The sequence below is a fragment of the Sturnus vulgaris genome, chromosome 22 (assembly GCF_052056855.1).
Source record: "Sturnus vulgaris isolate bStuVul1 chromosome 22, bStuVul1.hap1, whole genome shotgun sequence".
In the NCBI taxonomy this organism is placed as follows: domain Eukaryota; kingdom Metazoa; phylum Chordata; class Aves; order Passeriformes; family Sturnidae; genus Sturnus; species Sturnus vulgaris.
In genome coordinates, this window is record NC_142264.1 from 6,775,490 (window position 1) to 6,798,249 (window position 22,760).

Genomic DNA, 22,760 nt, shown 5'->3' on the forward strand with positions numbered 1-22,760 from the left:
CAGCTTTGCTCCAGATTGGATCAAAAATGTAAATGTACTCTGCATTTCATACTTCCTCCCCAGCCAGGAAAAAGGATCTGTCTGCTCTGTCTGTTAATTAGATTCGATGATCTCAAAGGTCTTTTCCAACCTAAATAATTCTGTGATTCTACTCTTAGCACTTCTCATGCCCTGTTTTCCAGGTAGGGCAGCACCTCAGTCTGTGTTATCCGCTGTGTTTAGGGTGTCAGAGCCCAGCTAGCAGAGAGCTGGAAGGGATTACCATGACCTCAGGCACCTCCCTTAATGTGCAGATAGCCAGAGGAACCCAAATATCCTCCCCTCTCCAGGGGAAAGGTGGACCAAGTGTCTTTGCTGAAGCCTTTGGGATTTAAAATCTGTCAAATTGAGAGAGTGGCTAGCCAAGATGTTGCAGCTAGATGCAGAAAAGAGAGCATGCACGTGGAAAAAAAATCCTCAGGAATTTTTAATTTGATTTTTTTTTTTAATTTGCTAATTCAAGGAGGGCAGGAAGACAAAATTCCCTGGGTGTTATGTTGTGGAGTATGGCTGGAATTTGCTGTTTCTAATCTGATTTGGTTCAAAGAGAGTTTTGGTATCAAAAATAGGATGTCTGCATGGTTACACTGTAAAAGGTGATAGCAAGAAGGGTAGGAAGGAAGAAGTCAACGGGGAGATAAAAGAGAAGTTGTTGCAACAGATTGCTTTGTACAACTTGTACCGAGTTTTTCCCCCGAATTATTGGTTCGCACTGCCCTTAACATTTAGATTTTCATCTGTTTGCTTCTTTTTGTGAGAGAAAAAAACTATGTTAGGCATCTCATAAATGCTTACATGGAGATGTTTCCCATCTGCTTGCAGATGCACCATGCCTGCTTTCTGCAGGGACCTGGCACTTCTCAGCGTTTAAATGAAACTGAACCCGCTCCATTTGCTGGATGGGCACAATCCAAGGAGCAAAAATGAACATTTCTCAGTGCTGATGATTCTGTTACAGTGCACCGAGCTCTGAAAGTATCTCCTAACATCCGCTGCAGGTCACTTTCTTGAGGAAGGACCCTTTCAATTAAGGCCGAGAATTAAGACAGACAAAGCAATTCAGGACAAACACTCTCATTTCTACTTCGTGCATAAACAGAATTATGACTTCCATTTTCTTGGCCACCTTCCAGCTACCTCTCCTCCTTCACTGTGTGACATATCCATCTCCTTCTGGTCCTGCAGAACTTCTCCATGCACTGCTCAGCGTGGGCTGCCTCCATCCTGGGGTGCTTTCACTGCAGCAGTGGGTGGGCAGCCCCTGCCTGCTGTGCTCCCTGGGGCTCTGCTCTTTGCAGGGCAGGGTTACTCACTGCTTTTGGCACTCCCTGAGATGCTCAGATGTGGAGGGCTCTGCTCTACCCTCTCCTCCACAGGCAACCCAGCCAAAAGCCAGCAGCGCCATCCAAACCCTCCAAAGCTTCCCAGTTTGCTGCTCACACGGATCTCATCTGTCTCCTTCTCTTTGGATTCGCCTGCCTCGGAGAGGTTTGTGCATTTTGCAGACAGCGTGGGGGCGGAGGGCGGGGGTGGCAGGGAAGATGAAGAACTCGGTGATATACTGAGTATATAGAACAGTGTATAATGTACTGAGTGATGCAACAGCCAGAGAACTAAGTGGATGCTGCTGCCTTGTGATTTACTGCTTGCAAATGGCTTATCTTCTTCTGAAATACTGTTAATTTAATAGACAAACATCCCAGGATAAAGGCTCGCCAGAGACGCAGCTGATGGGATAAACATCGAGAGATTAAAGACCTGTGGGCAAAGTGTATAATTCTGTTATTAAAATCCCAAAGTGCTCCCTTAAAATTAGACCCTAGTAAAGGAAGAGGAGTGGAAAAACCTATGCTTAAAAGGGGGAGTGATTGTGTTGAGCACTTCAGAATCATTTGCTAAGCAAAGTTAAAAAGGATAATAGCATCAAGCTTGGTCTTCTGCTTGTTTTCCTCCTGCAGTCCCTAGCTATCAAAGTGGTATCAAAGAAACCTACTTATTAGCCATGTGTTGAGAACATTTTCCGGAGGCAGCCAGAAAGCCATCAGTGACAGCATTTCTATGACCTCCTAATTGCACCCCACACAATGTGTGGCTGTTAGGCCCAGGAGGCAGCTGCATTTGCAAAGTGAGTCCCAAGTCATTATTTCCCAGCTCAGGAGCGAGCCTGGCGTGTGAACGGTGCCCCTTAGGGCTCATTTTTGCAGTGATTGCAGCCCGGATCAGGCACAAGCACACTCAGTGCTGCCCGGGCTCTGGCACACACTGTACCACTTCTGTGCTGTGCTTTGAGACCACAGAAGAGGATTTGTCACCACCAAACTAGACAACCACTGGAAGCTGAGTCCTAGGGATCCCAGTCCTCTGGAAAATCCCAATATGAACAAGTCCAGCTCTTAATTCATTGTAAATCATCTGGTTTCATGAGATTCCCTAAACAATAATCCAAAGTGGTTGGCTTGGACTTCCCCAGCACTGAACTCCCTCTCTGAACAATTCCTGTGACTGCAGAGCATCTCTGCTGATGTGCAGGTCATGGGGACAGAGGGTTTGGTTTTCCTGGATGAGATACAGCACTGATCTGAGAGAGGGGAAACGCTCAGGAAACTGCAATGACAGCCAGGAGGGGTTGGAGGAGGAGCACTGCAAAGCAGGAGAGGTCTTGTCACATCACCCAAAGGGACATTGCTGCTGCTGGCAGCCAGGGCACAGAGCCTGGGGGGGGCATGAGCATGGGCAACCAAACACAAAGGCAGGGAGAGCCACAGCACGTGGCTCAGCTTTCTGCCTGGGGGCCAGGAGTCCTGACTGCTGCCCTTGGAGAGCATCCTGTGGGTACAGGGGGCCAGGAATTGATGGAGATTTAGTTGCTTGTTGTTCTGCTCAGTAGAGTTGAGCACAGGAGAGCTTTTTGACAGGAGGTTTCTCTGGATACAACTGCTGATTAGCTGGGCCTTTCGCTCTGGAGGAATTGTTAATGCTCTGGTTAAAAGTTGGAATTTGTCTTTCAGTACATATTCCAGGTTTTGAACTTTTTTTCCCAAAACTCCGATATTTTTCCATGACTTTTGATGTGAAAATTCTGAAGAAAATGGTGTTTTATGAACCTCAGTCTTCCCACAACACATACACTTGTTTGTTTTTTGGTGTTTGGGCTTTTTGTGGATGAGAATTATTGTATACATTAAGGAGAAGAAAATTCTGTAAGAATGTAAGAAATCAAATATCCTATTATCACAAGCTAAATGTCTGCCTTCAATTGAAATGTTACTTAAATCAGTGTTTGTTACTGTGGCACATTTTAATTTTAAGAAATGGCTGTTTTGCAGTGGGAGAACATCCCATCAAGATTCCAACTATTCTGTGCTCCATGGAAATGAAGCTTGCTTTCCATGCATAGGGATCCTGTTTGAATCCCTGAGTGTGCAATTACTTAGGAGCTCCAACAGAATCAGCTTCTTCATGAAACTTGTGAGAAGTTAATATTTTTGGGGCCGCTAATCTCTGTATCACATTTGATTACAAGTGGTCGATCAGTACAAAAGTTTATGGATATGTGTGGTGGAGTAGATGGATAAAGGAATTCTCCTTACTTTGTACATTCAAAGAACATGATTTTGTTAGGCAATCTGGCCAACAGTGCAACTTTTAAAGGTTAATTCAGCTTTCACTTCACTCAGCATGAGTTTCATGCAAGGACGTTGTGCCAGGATGTTGTGCAAGACACAACCAGAGCAGGAATCCCTCTGGACACATTTTTTGGAGCTGCATTAGGAAGAGAGCCCCCAGATTAACACTTGCCAGTGAGAGATTACTCCGAAATCAAGCCATTGTGACAAAATGCACTTTACTCTGTATTAGTCACATACCACTGATAGCAATATTAGAGTCCATAAACATGCTTTTAATAGTCAAATATTCTTTAATGTATGCCGAGTCTCCCAGTAAGTGGAAATTAAATGGACAATTTAGTGTATGATTTCCATGCATAGGCTCAGAAGCATTTCTCCTGCACATAAACAGTGACAGCAAAGCTGTTGTTCAACAGAAAACTACAGCTGCCAGATGTTAAAGGTTTTGGTGTTCAAATGCCTTGTCCCAAAGAAAAAGGCTGACATTTGCCATTGTACTGGCATGTATTCAGGAGTGAGGAAAAAAGAATTCCAGATCTATTCTGAAGGCAAGAAAGGCTGGTGGGCAAAGGAGAGGACCTGACAGACCTAAAGACCCCTGTTTCCAGGCCTGATTTTGGTCGGCAGAATGGTTCATCTGATCTTTTTCTCCCATCCTTGTCTTCTGTGCATCATCTTACACACTTTGTATCTGCAGGATATGCCAGCAGCTCACTCAGGTACCAGCCCTGACATTGAAACCAAATTCCAGCAAGGGCAAAAGCAATTTATTTGGCTTTTCTTGGCATGACTCTGTCTATCAGTAGTTGTATGACCCCTCCCTCACCTCAGGAGAGAAGGTTTCTATGTGTTTGCTCTTGTGATTTGTACCAGTCCTGCAAAGAGACACAGAAATAAAAAGTATTAAATTAATTTGGCATGCAAGACAGAGCACCTGTTAACTCTCTGGTACCACACTGCGTTTGCAGAGGAGGTTGTTAAGAAAACAAATTTATTTTTTGAATTGTAGACTGAATGAATTTAACTGGAATCCTTGATCACAGTCACTGAACCTCATTGTGTGCTTTTTTTTTTCTTTGCTTTTTTTTTTTTTTTTTTAATGTTTAAAGACCAGGAAAAGGGACTTTCTTCACAAGAAAATGTTTTTAAATATGATGAATGCCCTTCAATTCTGAAGTTCTCTCAGGTTCCAGCATATTGCAGAAATGCTGTTAAATTCCCAGAGTCACATAGTGTTGAAGATACAGGTCTTGGTGCACCTGTTCACATTGAAATAAATCAGGGGAAAAAATTGTAGGTGGGGAAGGAAATGAAAAACAGATCAAGACAAAATGCCAAGAATGTCCTTGGACAGACTGCATCCACATCTGGATTCCTGCTCCTGGAGTGGTTAGGATGGACATTTGAAACTAAACCAAATTAAGGACCTTTGGCAGGTCTCCCATACTAATGGAATTTCAGTTCCCAGTCCCTTCCTTTTCCATCTGTGTGTGATCTCAGTGTATTATCAAAGCTAGAGCTTCCAGTGGAAAACAATCTGCAAAAGAATTCCTGCAGACACAGTGAGCAAGGCATTCTCCTCTGGGTAGAATATTTACAACCCCAAATCAAAATAACTGACTTGAACCATAAAACTCCCCAACTCAAGCTTCACCTTCAACCCTGCAAATGCTAAAGGTGGCACATGATGCATTTCCCACTCTCTGACTTTCAGAAAATCCATTTAAGATTCTTTGAATAAATGTCCAGAGAGAGGGCACAGGAGCAACCAATAACTCCTTGTGCACCCTGGTGGCACCTGCACAGGAGGATGCCTTTAGCCCAGGCCTTATCAGAGAAGATGATTAAATCCTTCTGATAACCTGCTCTCAAATAAACTCACAAGAGTCTTCCCTCTGTTTGCTCAGACTCTTTTACGTAAATCCTCAGTTTATCCATAAAATCACAATGATGAGCTGAGGTAAAAAAAAAAAAAAAAGAATTTTTGTGCCTCCCATCTTAATATTTCAGTTTGTCCCTCTGCACAGACTTGCCTTCATGCAGAGGAGCCATAAATCTGGCCTGTCACTGTTATGATTATTAGTGGTTAGACCTGATGAATATTGATATGTGGCAAGCGCTCTTTCGACATTAAATACATTTGCCAATTTTCCTCCTCCAAACTCCACCCGTTAATGCTTCATCCAATATGAATCAATATTGGTTTAATAATTAACATGTTTAAACATTTTTTAATGTATATTTCATGATGAGAAGATCTATGTTTATTTTATGATGATAAAATATTTAGAGCCCAGGGAATTTTACTGTGCTGTCATCACAGCGTTCATTGGGCCCTTTTCACTCTGCCTGAGGGGGCATCTCTGTCTCCTCTCAGCACAGCCCAGGCTGAAATGGTTCCAGCTCCTTCTGCAGAAGGGATGTTTATGGGGTCTGAAGATATCTGAAATATGTGGTGGGGCTGGAAGGGAAGGGCAGCAGCATGGTTGGAGGGACAGTGCCCACTGCCAGCTCCAAACAGCCATGGAGGCAGATGGGGATCTGATCTGGAGAGACTTGGAACAGATTCAGCTTCAAAAGCAGCTCAGATTCCTGGAAAACAAGCACAAAAGTGAGGAAGGAAAGAGAGACTCAGCCTGGCACTGGGAAGGCTTTGAAAAGAGCCCATGTTGCTCCCTGCATAAGTGGGCACTCTTCTCTTTGAGGGCAATGAGTCTGACTTCCCAGGACTGTTTCTGTACTGGGAAAAGCAAAGTTAAAATAAGTTCCCCCGAGTGGGAAGGTTTGGTGGGAGCTAAAAACCTCCCTGCATAACTGGAGGAGTTATTCTTCAGTTCCTATGGAGCATGCACAGGATCTTGGCAGCCTGACAGGGAAGAAAAACACCTGTAGGGTGGAAAAAGGCTCAAGAAACAAGAATTTGGGGATTTTGGTTGGCCTAGGAGGTGTCTGGCTGCTCAGATCCTACAGGACCTCACCACCACCTCACTTTGCAGAGGATGAATACAAAGAGCACAGGCTGCAGATTCATGCCAGTGGCATTCAGGGGATGCTTTGACTTTGCACTGGCTCTTACACAAGGGTGAATTCTGCTCCAGCTGCCCAGGATCACCAGGGAATCAGAGATAATGAAGAAAATGGGCTCGGAATTCACTAAAATCCAGGTGAAGTTTCCCTGCGAGACTGTGATTAATGCGATAAGGATGATGATGTTTATTTCCGTGTATTTGTTCAGAATTATTCAACTGGTCACAGCCCAGTGGCTCCTGATGCTCCACTCCTGGGCAGCAGAACAAACACCTTGTAGTGCATCTGATCTGATCAGGTAGAGCCCCCTCACAGATGGGCTGCAGGAGTGCTGCAGGCAGGGCTGCTGACTGCAGGAAAACACTTTTCCTTGCAAGACTTGCTGTGGAACACATTTATTCCAGAAATGGATTTTAAAGAGGGAAGGAAAAAAAAAATAAAAAAAGAAGAACGTATCAAAGTCACGATGTCTCCTGGGGAGAGATTTCCCTGTCAAGGTGTGTTTGCTTGATAGCACATCCAGAAGGTAGAAATGTAATGTGGTTTCACACTTTGCTTTTTGAACCCATATAAACTTCTGGCATTCACAAAAAAAGTAGAGTTTTACAGCTTAACCATGCATTTTGTGAAGCTGTTAGATACTTCATGGAAGAAAAAAAAATCCATCAAGGGCATTAAACTGGAAGATAACACCTCTGACTCTGGCAGTCCCTGAGCTGCTGAGCACTGGAGGCTGGGAAAGACTGGGACAGAAATAGTGCCATGTGCTCACCCTTTGCACAGCCTTTCCTAGTGGCAATTTTTGGCCACTATTGAACTTCTAATTCTGGATTAGGTGGACTTTTCCTTTCATCTGATCTAACTTCCTTTATTCCTATGAAATGAAACATGAAAGAGAGCTGGAGGAAGGCCAGTTGGGGTGTTGCTCCCTAAAATTATCCTGTTTGATTTGAGCTTAAAAACCTTTTTGAAAAGGAAGGAGGAAAAGATGAATGGTTGCACATCCTGTTTGACATCAGGGAACTTCCTGTGAGATTCACAAAATAAATACATTTAAGAGATTAAAAATAAAACAAAAAAAAAAAAACCCACCCCAAATCCCTAACAGTTTTCAAACGTTTTATTTAACTCCATTGTGCTTATTTTCCACAGCTCTGGTTAGGAGTAGCAATTATATTAATCCTTCTCCTCCAGGTTGTTAATCCTAGTAAAGCAACCTGTTGCTTGGAAGATTGTATGTTGTTAAAGATCTCCCTGAGAACATTTATTCATGCTTGGGGAGTGCATTCCCAATGCACCGCTCATTTAGGCTGAAACTCACCCCTAAGGAAGGGAGGCTGTGCTCAAAGCCAAGGTATCACTTAATTCACACTTAAACCCTTCAGATCAGAAGATAATATGAAATCCAATGGAAAACTCCACTTGTGTGATTTGGAGACCTCAGCAGAGAAATCAGTGGGGCTTTGGGTGAGAAAGCGAAGATCACTGAAATTAAAATCACTTCCTCTGAATCTGATGCATCTGAGCCAGTGTGAGAGAGGCGAGACAGAAGATGTTCTCATAGTTATATGAGCTGGGATATTTATGCTCCAGACCTGAGTGCATGGCGTAAATCGGATGAGACAAGTAAATTGCACCCAATGAGCAGTGAAAGCAGGCAGCAGCATCCATGTGGAATCTCAATTTACACCGCAGCTGGGGTCTGGAGGAGCTGCACTGACAGAGCAGGGCTCTGAACTACAATCTGCTTTTCCTTCCCTCTTTTTTTTTCTCCCAGTTCCAGTGGATGTGCTCCAGCGGGACCAGCAGCTTTGTGACCTGCCAACCACTCACCCGGGGTTTACAAATCCGTGTCCCACATCTGAGGCTGGCTGCCACACCGTGCTAATGGCCTTGGAAGGATTTACATGGGCCCGTGCTCTGGCAGGGTTGCTGTCAGTGCCATGTTAATACTCTGCTGTTCTGCAGCCAGTAACCTTTGTCCTTGTGAAACGCTCCCGTGGCTTTGTCACTGCAGAGTGCCTCGGGCCGAGCCAAGCACAGTCACTGCCCAGTGCAAACTGTGATCTCTTCCCTGGCTTTTCCTTTCTAACCTTCTGGCAAAACAAATCCAAGTTTGGCTGCTCTGAGCCTGTCTAAAACTCTTCATACTTGGCTGCATCCCTGCTCCTTGCAGACCTCTCCAGCACCTCCTTCCCAGGAGATGTGTGCCCTGCTGCTCCCGGGGCACTCCTGCCCTACCTGCCATGGCTGAGGGATTGTCTGGGGATGGAGGCAGGAATGGGCTCATGGGGATGAGGGCAGACACTGCCTGCACACTCAGAATGGGATTTGAGCAACCTGGTCCAGTGGAAAGTGTCCCTGCCCACGGTAGGAGGGTTGGAACGAGATGATCTTTAAGGTCCCTTCCAACCCAAGCCATTGTGTGATTCTGTGGTTCTGTGATTAGTTTCTTCTTGCTTCCAGCAGCTCAAGCTCTCCTCAGCCCAGCCAGCTGCCTAAACTCCCACTGGAGCTGGGGAAGAGAAACAACCAATTCCACAGCACAATTCATCTGACTTGTTTTAGACGTCTGCCTTAGAAAGAGATGAATTGAACCCTGGCAGTGACAGGTCCTGTGCTTTGATCACAAGGGGAGGCTCCCCAGCCTGCAGGGACACAGACCTGGGAGCTCCACATACCTGTACAGAGCCAGATAAATCCCAGGGCACATTCCTGGTGCTGGTGTAGCCCAGGGACCCTCCACCCCGGGGTGTGGAGCAGCACCCACCGCTGTCCCTGCCCTGGACAGCATCTCCTGATCCTTGGAAGTGTGAGGTCCCAGCTCACAGTGCCTCATTTCTCTTGACCACGGTGGTTTGCTATGACAGATATTCCGATCTGTCCCTATATAAATCTCTTGTGAAAAGCTGTCAGGCCACGTAAGAAAGAAAGATGGAGCTCCTTCTTGCAAAGTGCTGACAGGGTGTTGCCTGTACAACAACAGAGCTCAGTGTATGAGCCAGTCTTTTCTCTTTCCCCACCTCTTATCCCCTTCCTCATCCCCTTCTGCCCCCAGATGAAGCACAAGAAGGGTTTGTGTTTTATCTTTTCTTTTAGTCCATCAATAAAATGCCTTTTTTCTTCTTCTTCTTGTCATATTTAAATCAGTGCTTGATTCAATTCTGTTCCTGGCAGGTGTTTGTTTATTTTCTCAAATCCCTGACTGCAAAGATATTGTTGCTCATGGACATATTTCCAGGGGAGATTTTATTCAGTGACAGCAGATGTCTTCCGCTGGAATATAGTGGTGCAGATACTGAGGGCAAACCATGCTTGGGTTAAGAGGTATTTTAGATCAGTTCTCTACACCCTGCTCTTCATAACTGTCCCCAGCAGGTTCCACTCCCAGATTCTGCAGCAGAAATCTCATCACCCCCTGGTCCCAGCTCACTGACCCCTTTACCAGAGCTGACTGGCATCTGACAACACACTCCTAAAGAAAGAAGCAAGAGAAGCCCAAGAAGAGAGAAAATATTTAAAAAATATATTTTTCCATGTGAGGGTGGGCAGGCCCTGGCACAGGGTGCCCAGAGCAGCTGTGGCTGCCCCTGGATCCCTGGCAGTGCCCAAGGCCAGGTTGGACATTGGGGCTTGGAGCAGCCTGGGACAGTGGGAGAGGTCCCTGCCATGGCAGGGGTGGCACTGGATGGGCTTTAGGGTCCCTCCTGACCCAAACCATTCCATCATTATATGACTTGATGAAATATATGAACATCAACCACACATATAGAGCATGGAGACACACAAGAAGGGGGGAGTCACGTGTAGAATCACAGAATTACAGAATCATGCACTCACTAGTACACACTCCTACACACACATCTGCATAAAAATGCAGGGAGAGGCACTACATGAGCAACCAGACCATAATTATTTACTCCCAAGTGGTCCTGTAAAGATCCACAGCACCCACAGAGCCTCAGAATCATCCCCTGCCCACCTGTGCAGGCACAAACTCCTTCCCCTGGAGCTTTGTGCTGTGCAGTCTCCAGGAGTGAATGCACCTGCTCTGTCTCCCAGATCTATCACATTCCAGGGCTTTATCCAGACCACTTCAATGAGGTTTCAAAGGTTTCTGTGCATGTTTCAATCAGTTCAGGCATGTCAGACAAGTAAGTGCTGTGGAGGTACCTGCAAATTACACCATCTGGCTGCTTCAGGGAGCCAGACAAGAGGCAGACTGCAGGCAAAGGGAGAACTCAGACCTTAACAGAATGAGGGGAACATAAACCCAGCCATTTGCAGAGGAGGAACATTTAAAAATCACTCCAAATAATCTTGCAGTAAAGGTTTACCCATTTTATTAAGCAAATTTGATAAGTGGGAAAGCATTTTCTTTGGCGTGTACTCAGTTCACTGGAAGATTGTTTCCAGCTTTGAGTAATGCCAGAGAATGTCCTGTGAGGCAGAATCTGCAGATTCCCAGGTCTGGGCTCTGGGGGTAAGAAATGCTTCATAATGGGATGGCAGTGGGCTCAATTCAACTGATAGAAATAGATAAGTCTACAGCTAGATAACAGGCAACTGAGCCTTTTTCCCCCAGACCCATTTAAAAAGTGTATGGGTTAATTTTTATGCATGAGTCTGCATGAAACAATGACATTTCCAGCTAAAGAATGAGCTGGACAGGCTTTTTGTCTTGTGTACAGCAGTTCCAGTTCTCATTAAAAACAAAACCCCTCACCTTTGCATGGTGGCTTTAAATCAGAACTGGAGGATTATTATGAGGGAAAGGGGTATTTTCAGGGAAAATAATTTCTTTTCAGACAAAGTAGACTTTTACTTTCAGATAGTTTAAAAAGAGCGTTTTCTGGTAGAAAATTGAAGAAAACTAGTTCAGCTGGCTCAGACAGAGTTCTCAGACTGGAATGGATGGATAATGCTCTGACTGGAACAGAGGTAAGGGTTAGGATTGAGGGACAGGAAGAGCTGGTGTCACCACAATACCAATTGTACCTAATCAGGAGGTGAAACCAAGATGTTCTTCTATTGTGATGCTGATCCACCCATTCCTGATGCCTTTTTGGGACTACTGAAAAACAGAAGCCAGACAAAATTAGGGGAATAAAAAGCAGTTCTATTTATTGAAGAGCCTTCAGGTACTTTTAGGGCAGACGAAGCTCCCCAGGGGCTGTACCCAAAATGGACAATGGGTCACAGGATTTCACACTTTTATAAGTTTGGTCCATTTGCACATTGGGGGTTCATCTTCCAATTACAGCTGCAGGTGATGAAGTCATTTACCCCAAGTTTGCTCCCCCCAAATCTCACTTTTATTTCCATCTCTCAGGGCCTGAGGCAGTGAGGTGTCCTTGATTGCCAGCCTGGAGAGGAATTGTTGTGTCTGCCCAAAATGGGAGAGCAGCAGCTCACACTGGGTATGGAGTTCAGAGTTATACACTAAAGAACTGCAGGGTTACAAATAGATGAAAAATATAAAAGCTAAAATCTTAAGGCATCATTTCCCTCAGCAGAAAGCTCCTAGAGGGAAGTGCAAGGAGGGGAAATAACAGTGTTTGTTTGTTGAAAGGGAAGCCTCCATTAGGTGGCTCTCATTATTGCCCAGGCTGAGCTGCTGGCACTGTCACCCCACTGCCACCTGGAAAAGGCAGGGAAGGGAAGCAGGGCAGGAGAGCCGGGGTGCCCATCCCTCTTCCCAAAGCTCACCCCTGAGCCTGGCCCGATCTGAAGGAGCAGTGCTGTGCTGGGAGGTGCCGGGAGCCCCGTGGCTGAGCCATAAATCTCGCTCAGAGCAGGGGAAGATTGATGCTGTGAGCCTGGGAACGCCGCCCGGCGCGCTCGCTCTCACTGCGACACGCACACACATCCCTCCCCAAAACACGGGGCCTGCCACAACCCACACCGGGGAGAAGGTGCAGTCCCAGGGACAGCTCAATTGCTTTCATGACTTTCCAGCAGCATTTGGAAGACAAATTGGGGGCTTGTGTTTTAAATGTATCCCAAATTTGCATTTTGATTGGCTAACAGGCCATGCAGATTCCACGGTAAAGTACTGATCTGTCAAAGGCATCTGACAGTTTTCAACAATTGCTGAAATGGCTTTAAAACAGACCCAGGAGAGCTGGGGAGAGAAAAAAAAAATCAAAAAACCTCTGCTTGATGAGTGAGTTCTTTCATCTGCTAAAAGCTCTCCAAGCCCACAAGCCTGAGGCTGACTTTAAATAGAGTCAATGGAGAAATATCTTCTAGACAGGGAGATGATGAAGCTCTCCAATAGTTGTTCTCCCTTTCATTCCCTCTGCCCCTCTCTCTCTTACACCTATTTACCTTTGCTCTCTTCCTCCCTCCAGAAGAAGTCCTATCCAGGCTGGTGCTGGGTGCTCTCACTTCTCATGGAAGTCAGAGATGAGTCTCACACTCAGCATCTCATGGGATTGACCTTCAGGATGGTGCTGTAACCACAGGGTCATAGGATCTTGTCCAGTTGTGAGTGACATGGATAGTTGAAAGTAATTTCTGTACTAATAAAGGGATTTGTCCACTTATGGTATCTTTAAATGAGCCACGAGGGATTTTGCCACTGGGTTGCTGTTCAGACACAACCTGTTTGTGGATTCAACCAAGAAACAAGATATTTCCTAAGGACATGTCCTAGGGAGGAATGAACAGCCCTGAAATAGCACTTGGCAGTGAGAGATGGAGTCAGTTGCATTTACAAGAATGATGGATACTGAAAACTAGAGTTGCAAGCTATCAAGAATCCAAAGTGTTTCTGACTCCAGAGATTTAAAGATTTCACTCACTCCTTTTTCATGTGAAAGAAGTGAGCTCATCTTTGGGTGCTTTTTAATGATCAGCCTGCTGACCTCTGCAGAGCCTTTGGGCCATGCCCATGCCGAGCAACATAACAATGATGGATAAGCATCATTTACCATTTTGGGGAACAGACAGAGAAAAACATCCATGTTTCCCAGGCCTGTCCCAAGCTGTGGAGCCCGGCTCTGCACGGACCTGCCCCCTTTCCCAGAGCAGGGAGCAGCTTCTCACCCCTTCAGCACATTCCTGTCCCTGCCCCGCAGCTCAACCCTAATATCCCAGCACTTCTATCCTTTTAACCTTCTCAGCATTGCACAATCAGCCCACGAGCCTGCTCCTCCTTCTGCTTCAGCTCAGCGATGAAGCATCAGCCTTAGGCAAAACTCAGCTGTGAAGAAATGATTTCGCCTTGAGGCTGCAAACCTTTGGAGACAGACATGTAGGATCTGCAACCTCCAAAAGACAAATTAACCTGCTTGGTTTGCTTCTGCTTCTCTAAGGGGAGCTGACCTTGGCTGGACAACAGGTGCCCACCAAGCCTCTCTACCACTCCTCTTCTCAGCAGGGTGGAGAATGGGAAAAATAAGGTGGAAAAAGTCATGTCAGGGTAAAGGCAGTTTAATTAAACAAAAGCAAATGCCCCAAGCAGCAGCAAAGAAAAAGAAAAAAATTATTCTTTGTTTTCCATCAGCAAGAAATAAGGGTTCAATAAATGTAGAGGGTGCTCTGGAAGACAAATATTATAGGAAATGCTTTCTCTAAGCTTTTATTCCTGAGCAGGCATCATATAATATGGACTATCCTTTTGGTCAGTTTGGGTCAGCTGTCCTGTGATTCTTCCCAAAATCTTGCTCATCCCCAGCTGACTGCTAAGGAGGAAATATTGGAGACACTGCCTTGGTGCTCAGCAGAACCAACACACTGCTGGTGTTACCAGCAGCTTCCCAGTTAGCAGTACACAGCCCAGCACTGTCAGGGCTGCTGTGGGGAAAATGAACTCAGCCAGAGCACACACACTCTTACTGGTTTCAGGTGGGGTGCACTTCCTCTGCATGGATCCTGGCACAAATCCTGCTGGATGCTGCTATGTGTCATAAAGTGATGTCTAAAGTCATCACAGCACGGTGGCATGTGGAAAGATGGTTGGCACTGATCTCATGTGGGCTGGGAGAGATCAGTGGTACCCCGGGATCAGCCATAATGAGTAATTGGCTGTAGGACACCTCAGGGTGTGAATTACAGGCTGTGAGGACAGCACAGTGTTGGTAGCATGATGTGATCCCCAAGTGCTGCAGGATTTGGGCTGTCTGTGTGTGTGGTGAATGTTCCTTTCATGCTTGTTCCAGGAGAGACATCCCAGGATAAGGAGACAAACGAGCCTGGTGTGGAGGGGCAGAGGAGGAAGAGCTGCAGCCAAGGGGCTCCATCCAGAGCAGATATCCCCAAAGCAGCTGGTTCCAGCCCAGCTCTGCACGATGATATGTGATTTTCCCAGCTTGTGTAAGCCTGGCATGAGCAATGGCTGATGAATCTCTGCACCACTTGTCTTTGCACGTTCTGGATAAGGCCTGGGAAATCACTCCAGTCATCCACTTCTCCTACACACAGCTCTGCCTTTTCTGCATCTCCCTGGCAGCTCTGCCCCTCTCCTTTTCAATAAACAGTCCTGTCTTCCCTTTTTCAGTCCTTCCTCTGGTGTTCTTTACTATCTAACCGAGGCATAATTAGGGACTTGTTCATCTATTTAATCCCTAGCTAAGGCCATTGCAGTTGTATCCTTGAGAGAGGAAGGCAGTTTTCTCACTGCTTTTCCCCTTTCCCCAGGCCTCCCTCCAGAAGGATTTTCCTTTGACCCCAGTTAATGAAATGATCCAGATCAGTGACTGGGGAAAGCAGCCTTAGGACAAAGTTCAAGCCTTTTTCTTCTCAACAGGCTCTCTGTGACAGTTCCTATTCAGCATTTAGCAGGTATTTATTATTCATTTCCCATGTCTATCACAGACAGATGATCTTGGGGCTCGTAGATGTTTTCCACTTGGGGGCAAACTGGACATCTCTGTGGGTTAGACACCAAGGTGAGGAGGAGGTTGGCAGGAGAGGACAATGTGACTCATGTGCAACTCAGCAATTACAACTAGATTGTTCTTTTCTTGCTCTTTCCCATTCTCCCCCTGTGCCTCCCCCTATGGTCATTGGTAGCAATTTGTGTCATGGCATCCTGGGCTCTCAGGTTCCAAAAATCCATCCATTCCCCACCCCACCCCCTCAAACAAATCCCATTAAATCACCAGCTCATAAACTGCATTTCAGATATGTTACATGAGCACTGATTGCAAATCTGAAGACATTTCCATTTTGCCTGAGGCCAAGTTTTTCAATTTAAAAAAAGGAGTCCCGTCAGGGTCTGTGCAAAGGCTCTTTAGATATTCCAACCAGCAGAGTTTATTTAAAAATTCAATAAGGCAATTTTCATGGCAGCAAGGAAATAGAAACAGTGATGGTGTCTGCACACCCAGTGAAGAGGAAGAGGAAGCCAGAGTTTCATCTCCCAGATCCACTCAAGCCAGACTTTGCTGCTGCCTCATTCTAACAGCCAAAAACTGAGGAACCCTTCCTGCTTGCCAATTAAATTTTTTCCACCAGCAGAACAAGGATTAGGGAGTGACGATCAGGAATGGCCTTTTTAGAACAATCTGGTCCCTGGGAGTGCCATTAGCTAACACAGGACAAGTGTTACCAGACCTGTTTCTGGACTTCATGAGGCTGGACAGAGCATACCTTCCTCTCAAGGATCCTGGGGTTTCCCCTGAGGCACCTCAGCAGATGGTGAAAGTCCTTTGTTTGGGGAGGGAGGGTGTAAACAAAGTCCAGGGCAGTGGCTGCTCTCAAGAGCAGAGCTCCACTCGTGCTAGAACACAGAAGACAGAGCCCTGCAGTGAGGGTGAATTCTCCCCACAGTGACTGCAGCCTCCTTCCCCTGGCAATGCCAAGAGAGCAAGAGGCAGCTGCCCCAGCCCCTTTGTTCCCAGCCCAGGTCTTGGGTATCTCTGCCCCTCCAAGAGAAACCTTCAGGTAAGAGGAGTGCAGCCAAGTGCCCTCCTCCCCTGAGCTTGGCCACTTCTCTGTCTCTCCTAAGCAGCCAGTCGTTATTGTCTCCTAGCCACACAAATGGGAGAAAACTCAAAGAAACAAGAGGAAGGATCCCAGACCCCAACAGGAAGAGAGAGGTTAACTTTGCATAGACACAGCCCCGGGAAGAGGACAGAAGGTAGGTAGGATGCATATCAAAAGTGGTTGTTCTGTGCTTTCTGTGAACCATAAGGGCTCCTTGGGAAGCAGAGACAAAACTGAATTGCTGTTTATAGACCAGAGGTGAAAAAACATCCCTGGCTGCTCTAGGCCAGTAGCAAAGGCATTTCCTGCTGCCTTATGGCCATTGCTATCTTCCAATCTGTCCTCAGCCAGGCACAGATAACCATGCCACCCCTTTCCCTGGCATGGCATCAGGACACAGCTAAGTCCAGGCTTTGGAGGTTTGGAAGGTTCCCATCTCATGGGGGAAAGAAGCAGCCAGAAATTATCAGTGCTAAGAGGAGAACAGAGACTTCTGGCAGCCATCCATTCTCTGGAAACCTCAGCCCCAAAACTCACCCCACCCCAGGAGCAGAGGCTCCTCTGTGACTTGCCCCACCTTAAGCATTCAGGTCCCAGCTCCCTGCCAGAGCAGCCCAAGGACTTTGTGAGCCTGCTGCTAAGGAGATCATTAAGGCAAACACATGAACCTTTCCAGTCAGAAGGATGAGGTGGGGTTTTAATTAAGGTAATTATACTCAGCTGGATGGGCTATTTGCAGAGGCATTTAAAGTCTCTAGGAGGGTTTAAAGGCAGTAGTACTGTTAGAGCACAGGAAATCTACTGTTTGTGTGGACCACTGGACTGGGGCTGCCAGCACTGCTGGTGTCCTGCTTGAGAAACCTGAGGCTGCATTGAAGGGTCGGGTGATGCTTTGCCAGTGGCAAAGTCAAGGATGTCCATTCTAGAGAGGACACGGAGCCCCAGGTCAGGGGAGGGAGTTTTCAGAGCGTCAGCACCTTTTTCCTCTCAAAAGAGGACAAAAGCTTGTAACTTCAGAAATGTGAGGGCAGTAATTTGTGGGGAGTGGCCGGTATCTTTGTCAGGTCAGTTGGCATTTTGTGTTTGAAATTGAGTGATTTGGGTTGGGGTTTTTTTCCCCTTAAACTCTCACAGTGCAGTGATTTACAATTTCTATATGAAAAGTCATTACAACTTGAAATTGGGAACTTGGCACTTTGATAGTGTCATACTTCTGACATTTCAAAACTTCTGAATTGTAGAAGAAGGGTCAGAGCTGAGCTCAGCCTGTAAGAAGCTGGAATTTTGGCAAACCAGTGCTTTCCTGTACAATCTTCCATGTAAAATTTTTAAACAGCCCTGATTGCATCCACTTAATTCTCTTTTTCACTCTTTCTGACGAGAAGTCACACTTACCACTCCTTGCTAGAAGCCTGTGCTGCTCTTCATTTTTAGCAACTTTGGGGAGCACTGTGGGTCCCCAATGCTCAATCATTTAATTGTTTCCTCCTCCCCAGTGAGACAGAGCAGATCAATGTGACTTCTACTTCACCCCTTCCCATTTGGTGCTGCCTCTCATTTTGTTCTCCTTTTAATACCATCTTTATTGCCAGGCTGTTCTAATGCTGCTGTTTATTTATGGCTATTACTGAGATGATGCTTTTAATTGTCGGATCAGCACCTCCAGTCCATCAGGCAAAGGAGCAGCTCTTTATGAACACCATTTTTTCTTTAGCTCTGCCACATGCACACACACACAATTAGGAACAACAATGGTGCTATTCCAAATGAACCCTTGTGCGTCTCTTTGTGATTTTACCCCGTCTCAGAAAGGACAGCCTTTGAGTCTGTTTACTGTTCTTTCTGCACTGAGCATTTTGCTTTGTAGCTCTGGAAAAAGGGAATTCAATTAGAGGAGTATTCAGGATGGTTTTTATATATATTTTCTACCAATTAACATTTCATTAAGGCAGTTAAATTGCATTTGCCAGAGACAGACACAACCCATTGCAGAGCATTATTTTAAGATCCCATTTCTTTTTTTTTTTTTTTTTTTCATCTTGCAGGCTGAAAATGAAATCAGGGAATGATTGATTAATTATTAATTCATTACTAGTGATTGGGTTGAAGCTGTTCAGAAGGGGAAAATGCTAAAACACAATCTTGGTTTATGTCTTCGGACAACTTTGCAGGAGTTACCTGTGGTGGACAGATGTCCCAAGGCCAAGTGGAGATGCTGGGGTGCCTTGGGTGCTTGGTACCATCTGTTTTTGAGGACTGTAAAGATCATCCTGCCATGGGCATGGAGAAAACACTCACCAACAACCTGATCTAGTAGGAGGTGTCCCTGGCTGGAGTTAGGTGATCTTTTAGGTCTCTTTCAACCCAGTCCATTTTATGATTCTCTGATTTCCTCATCCTCACCTCCCTGCAGGGTGGAGGAGGTTGATAAGGAATAGTGACATCTCATCAGTAATACTCCAAAAATCTTTTGGGCAAGAACCATCCTACTCCTTGGTTAATCCCCCTCCTCACCTCACCGTGATGCAGCTGATCAGGGGATGAGCAATTGCTGCTGGTGGTGGAGGGCACAAGCCCACGTGTGGCACAGGCTGCTGGCCCTCCCCAGGCACAGGCTGCACCTTAGCCTGGCTCTAGAAGGTTAAGCTCAGCTCTCCTTTTCATTCCTGCCTGCTCCAAGGCTCCTCTCCATCACTCCCCCTGTTTGCAGCGTGGCTTTGTCTCTTCATTGCTCTCAAGGTCACCATTGATCAGATTGTGTGCACTTTACATCTGCAGCCTTGGACGGGCAGAGAGAGGAATTGATTGCAGTCAATTCAGCTGCAGATTGAACTGTATTGACTTGTCCCCTATTCACGCAGACGAGGAGCTTTGCTACCTTTTAATTACCACGACCAGCCCTGCCCTGCATCATGGCAGGGATGCCTGGGGTGTGAATGGGAGTGTGGGGCGGCTCTGTGGCCTTGAGAAAATCTTTGTGGGGGGATGTAGGGATTATTTTTTCAGTCAGGACCACAAGAGGACTTAGTGCTGAGGGAATCCCAGGGACAGAAAATCGTCTTTCCTCTGTCCAGTGGCTCTTCCTGGAGGAGTCTGTCGCTGGAAGTGATTTATTTTCCACAGAGGGAGCCAACCATTTCCAAGAGAGGGTCACTGCTGAAGGAACTGCAGCCACAGGTGAGGTGAGGGTGCTGCTCCTTTGAACGAGACACACTTGGCCAGGCAGGAAGAGGTGACTGGGAGAAGCATTTTACCCTCCCTGTCCCAGAGTACAAAGAAGTGCTGCTACAAGCTCCCATTATTCTCTGGATGAGCCCCTCTCCTGTTTAGCCAAGTCCTTTGCCCAAATCCTGAGCTCTCCTGTGGAAGAGGAAGAGCTGTTTTTGTGATCCTTGCTTATATCTGGGGATCAGAGGAGGCTGGGGTGTGTTCAGCTGGCCCTTGTGGCAGACAAGCTGTCCAAGGTTGATTTCCATGGAGCAGCCCAGGCTCCCCAGCCTGGATTCTGCTGCTCACTCTGTCCGTGGGCTCCAGGCTCTGCCTGCACACTCATTCCCTGCTATCACAGAAAGTGCAGTTGGCATTTCTGAAAGGTGTGGGATTGGCATCTTTAGAAGACTGAAATCCTCTGTTCGTCTCCTGAATTGATGCCAGTAGTACCAGCACTGGGAGTGAGGGAAGAGAAGCGATTCCAGCAGGGCTGGTGAATAACAGCTTTCTTAGCAAATTGAAAAGTAAAAAAAAAAAAAAAAAAAAAAATGCAACCAGAACAACAAAATGACTTTTATTTAGGGTCAGGGAAAGTACTGCACTTATTTTTTTACCATTAGAACTATTTTGAGTAAGACAACAACATTAAAGGAAACGTCAAAAGAGTAATTTTCAAACAACAGATAAAATCAACATTTTAAAGTATGGAAAAAGGGGGTATTGTTAATTTTTATTTTTTTACTTCTTGCTTCCCTTTTCCACTGTTTCTCCAAAGAGATCAGAAATTCTTTGCAGTGTTCTGATATGACCAAATACTTAATTTTTCTCCTCCCTGAGACTGGTGAGCAACACCCTTCTCCTATCTCCAGGATTAAAGCCTAGACATGGCTCTTTTTGTAAGGGGGCTGACCCCAGGCTGGGTTTGTGCAATTCCTACCCAGTCAAGGGAAACTGAACTAAGACAAGCAATTAATTTTTACATGAACTATGAAAACACCATCAGCTGGTGACAAACACAGGCCACAGCTTCCCTCAGAACCCAGACTGATGATCTGTAGGACCCTTCCAAGCCTTCACCATGAAATGTGGGGTTTTTTCGATTGACTGGGTAGGGAATGGTGTACATTCTGACTTTGTGGGCTCAGATGAAGTAGGAAAAGGGGCTTCTCCTTTTCAATTACCTGACAAGAATGATAATCATTTATTTTTACCTTGCAGCAGGCAAAGGTACTTAGCTGAGATCTTGAATGTGTATGTGCATGACTATGGTTTTAGTCCCTGCTTTCCAAATGGTGTTTGTATGGAAGCCATCCCTCATCTTAACAAAAATCCCAAATCCTCTGGGCAAAGTACAAATGGGCTCAGCCTTCCAGCTTCCATGCTGCAGAGATGGAGTTGTTATTGTTTGCAGACCAAGGATATCTTTTGACATTGCAGTCCAAATTTCAAGCTAAGAGACACCATCTTTCAACCATAAAACCCTTCCTCCTGCCCCTGCAGAGACCCTTCCTCTCCACTTTGCAGCATCCCAAAGGGGAGAAGTGAATTCCAGCAGTTTACAACTCCCAGGGAGAGAATGTGCTGTGCTAATCTCCCCCAGTTTCTCGCTGTTAAAATAAATTCTTCCCATGTTAGTAAGACTCCCCCGAGGCCTCAGCAGAACAGGTGCTCACTTGACCCAAGTGTCACCTGCACCTCATATATCACATCAGCCCCAGGGGGGGAAAATGCAGCCAAGGCTCCCTCCCCACAGCCTGGGGAGCTCTGGCTCAGCACAACCCCAGATGGAGCCCTGGCTGTGTGCTGGGAACTGCAGGGAATGCTCCTCTCCCCAGAGATGGGATTTGCTTATTGTGCCACTTGCCTGGCCTGTGTGCAGCCTGCCTCCAGTGATGGATGGCTCCTTGGGATGCTCCAAGGGGTTGCACAAAGCTCCTGGTTGTGCAGTGTGATGGTTGGGGTGAGGCATCTGTACCCAGTGTCCTTCTACCAGGTGGCTGTGCACTGAGTTTTGAAGAAGTCCTCTGGATTTTTATGGCATTAGGCTGCATAAGTAAATGCTGCTGCTCTTGGCCATGGAGATGAGCAGCTTCTTCTGGCTTTGGTGAATCACTGTTTTCTTGTGCAGCTCTCTCAGAAGTGGAAGGAAGTCAAAAATTGAACACTTCTATCCCTGTAAATGTCCAAGGCCAGGTTGGGTGAGGCTTGGAGTCACCTGGGATAGGGGAAGGTGTCCCTGTCCATGGCAGGCAGTGGAATGAGATGAGCTTTAAGGTCCCTTCCAACCCAAACCATTCTGTTTAAGAAATTTTCTTCAGGGAGTGTGTTCCTTCTTGCAAGATCTCCCTCTGTCTTGTCCCACAGCAGCTGCATGCTGTAAAGTGTCACTGGAAGGAGCCTGGATGTTGATGCATCCAGAGAAAAACAACTCAGTGAGGGCAATCACATCTCTCAGGCCCAAGACGTGATTCTGGAAGAGTGAGGGGGAATATTATGATGAAAAGTATGGGGAACATCCTCTGCCATTGGTCCTGGCTGCCCACCACTGCTCCCTGGAGCTGGGTTTGAAGAAAAGTCAATCGTGCCTCTTCCACAGAAGTTCTTGGGGACAGAGATGCCATAAAAAGAATTTAGGGGAGGTTGCCTCAGTATTAATCAATAGGGGAGAGTAGAAGTGAGTGAGTGAACACCCTAATTTTACCTGAATAATATCAAGAGCCACATTGCATCATTCCTACAGTTTTCCCCAAGTCACCCAGCCAGGTTTTGCAATGATGGCTGAAAACTGCGTTGACATTCCAAGCTTGCTCACTACGACCCAAACTCCAGGAGCACATGTACTTAGGCTCTCATTTCTGTCCATACCTAATTATGTGTGCTAATTATTTGGCAGGTTATTAATTATTTTGTTAATTATTTAGA

The 22,760-nt window shown here is 46.1% G+C and overlaps 1 long non-coding RNA gene across 1 annotated transcript; it reads left to right on the top strand.

Moving 5' to 3' along the window:
- The first annotated feature begins 1,214 nt into the window (after positions 1–1,214).
- Positions 1,215–9,823, top strand: LOC148221440 (uncharacterized). The gene is made up of 2 exons (XR_015808053.1): positions 1,215–1,527; positions 8,473–9,823. It is a non-coding gene; the product is annotated as an uncharacterized LOC148221440 (long non-coding RNA).
- Positions 9,824–22,760: the final 12,937 nt, after the last annotated feature.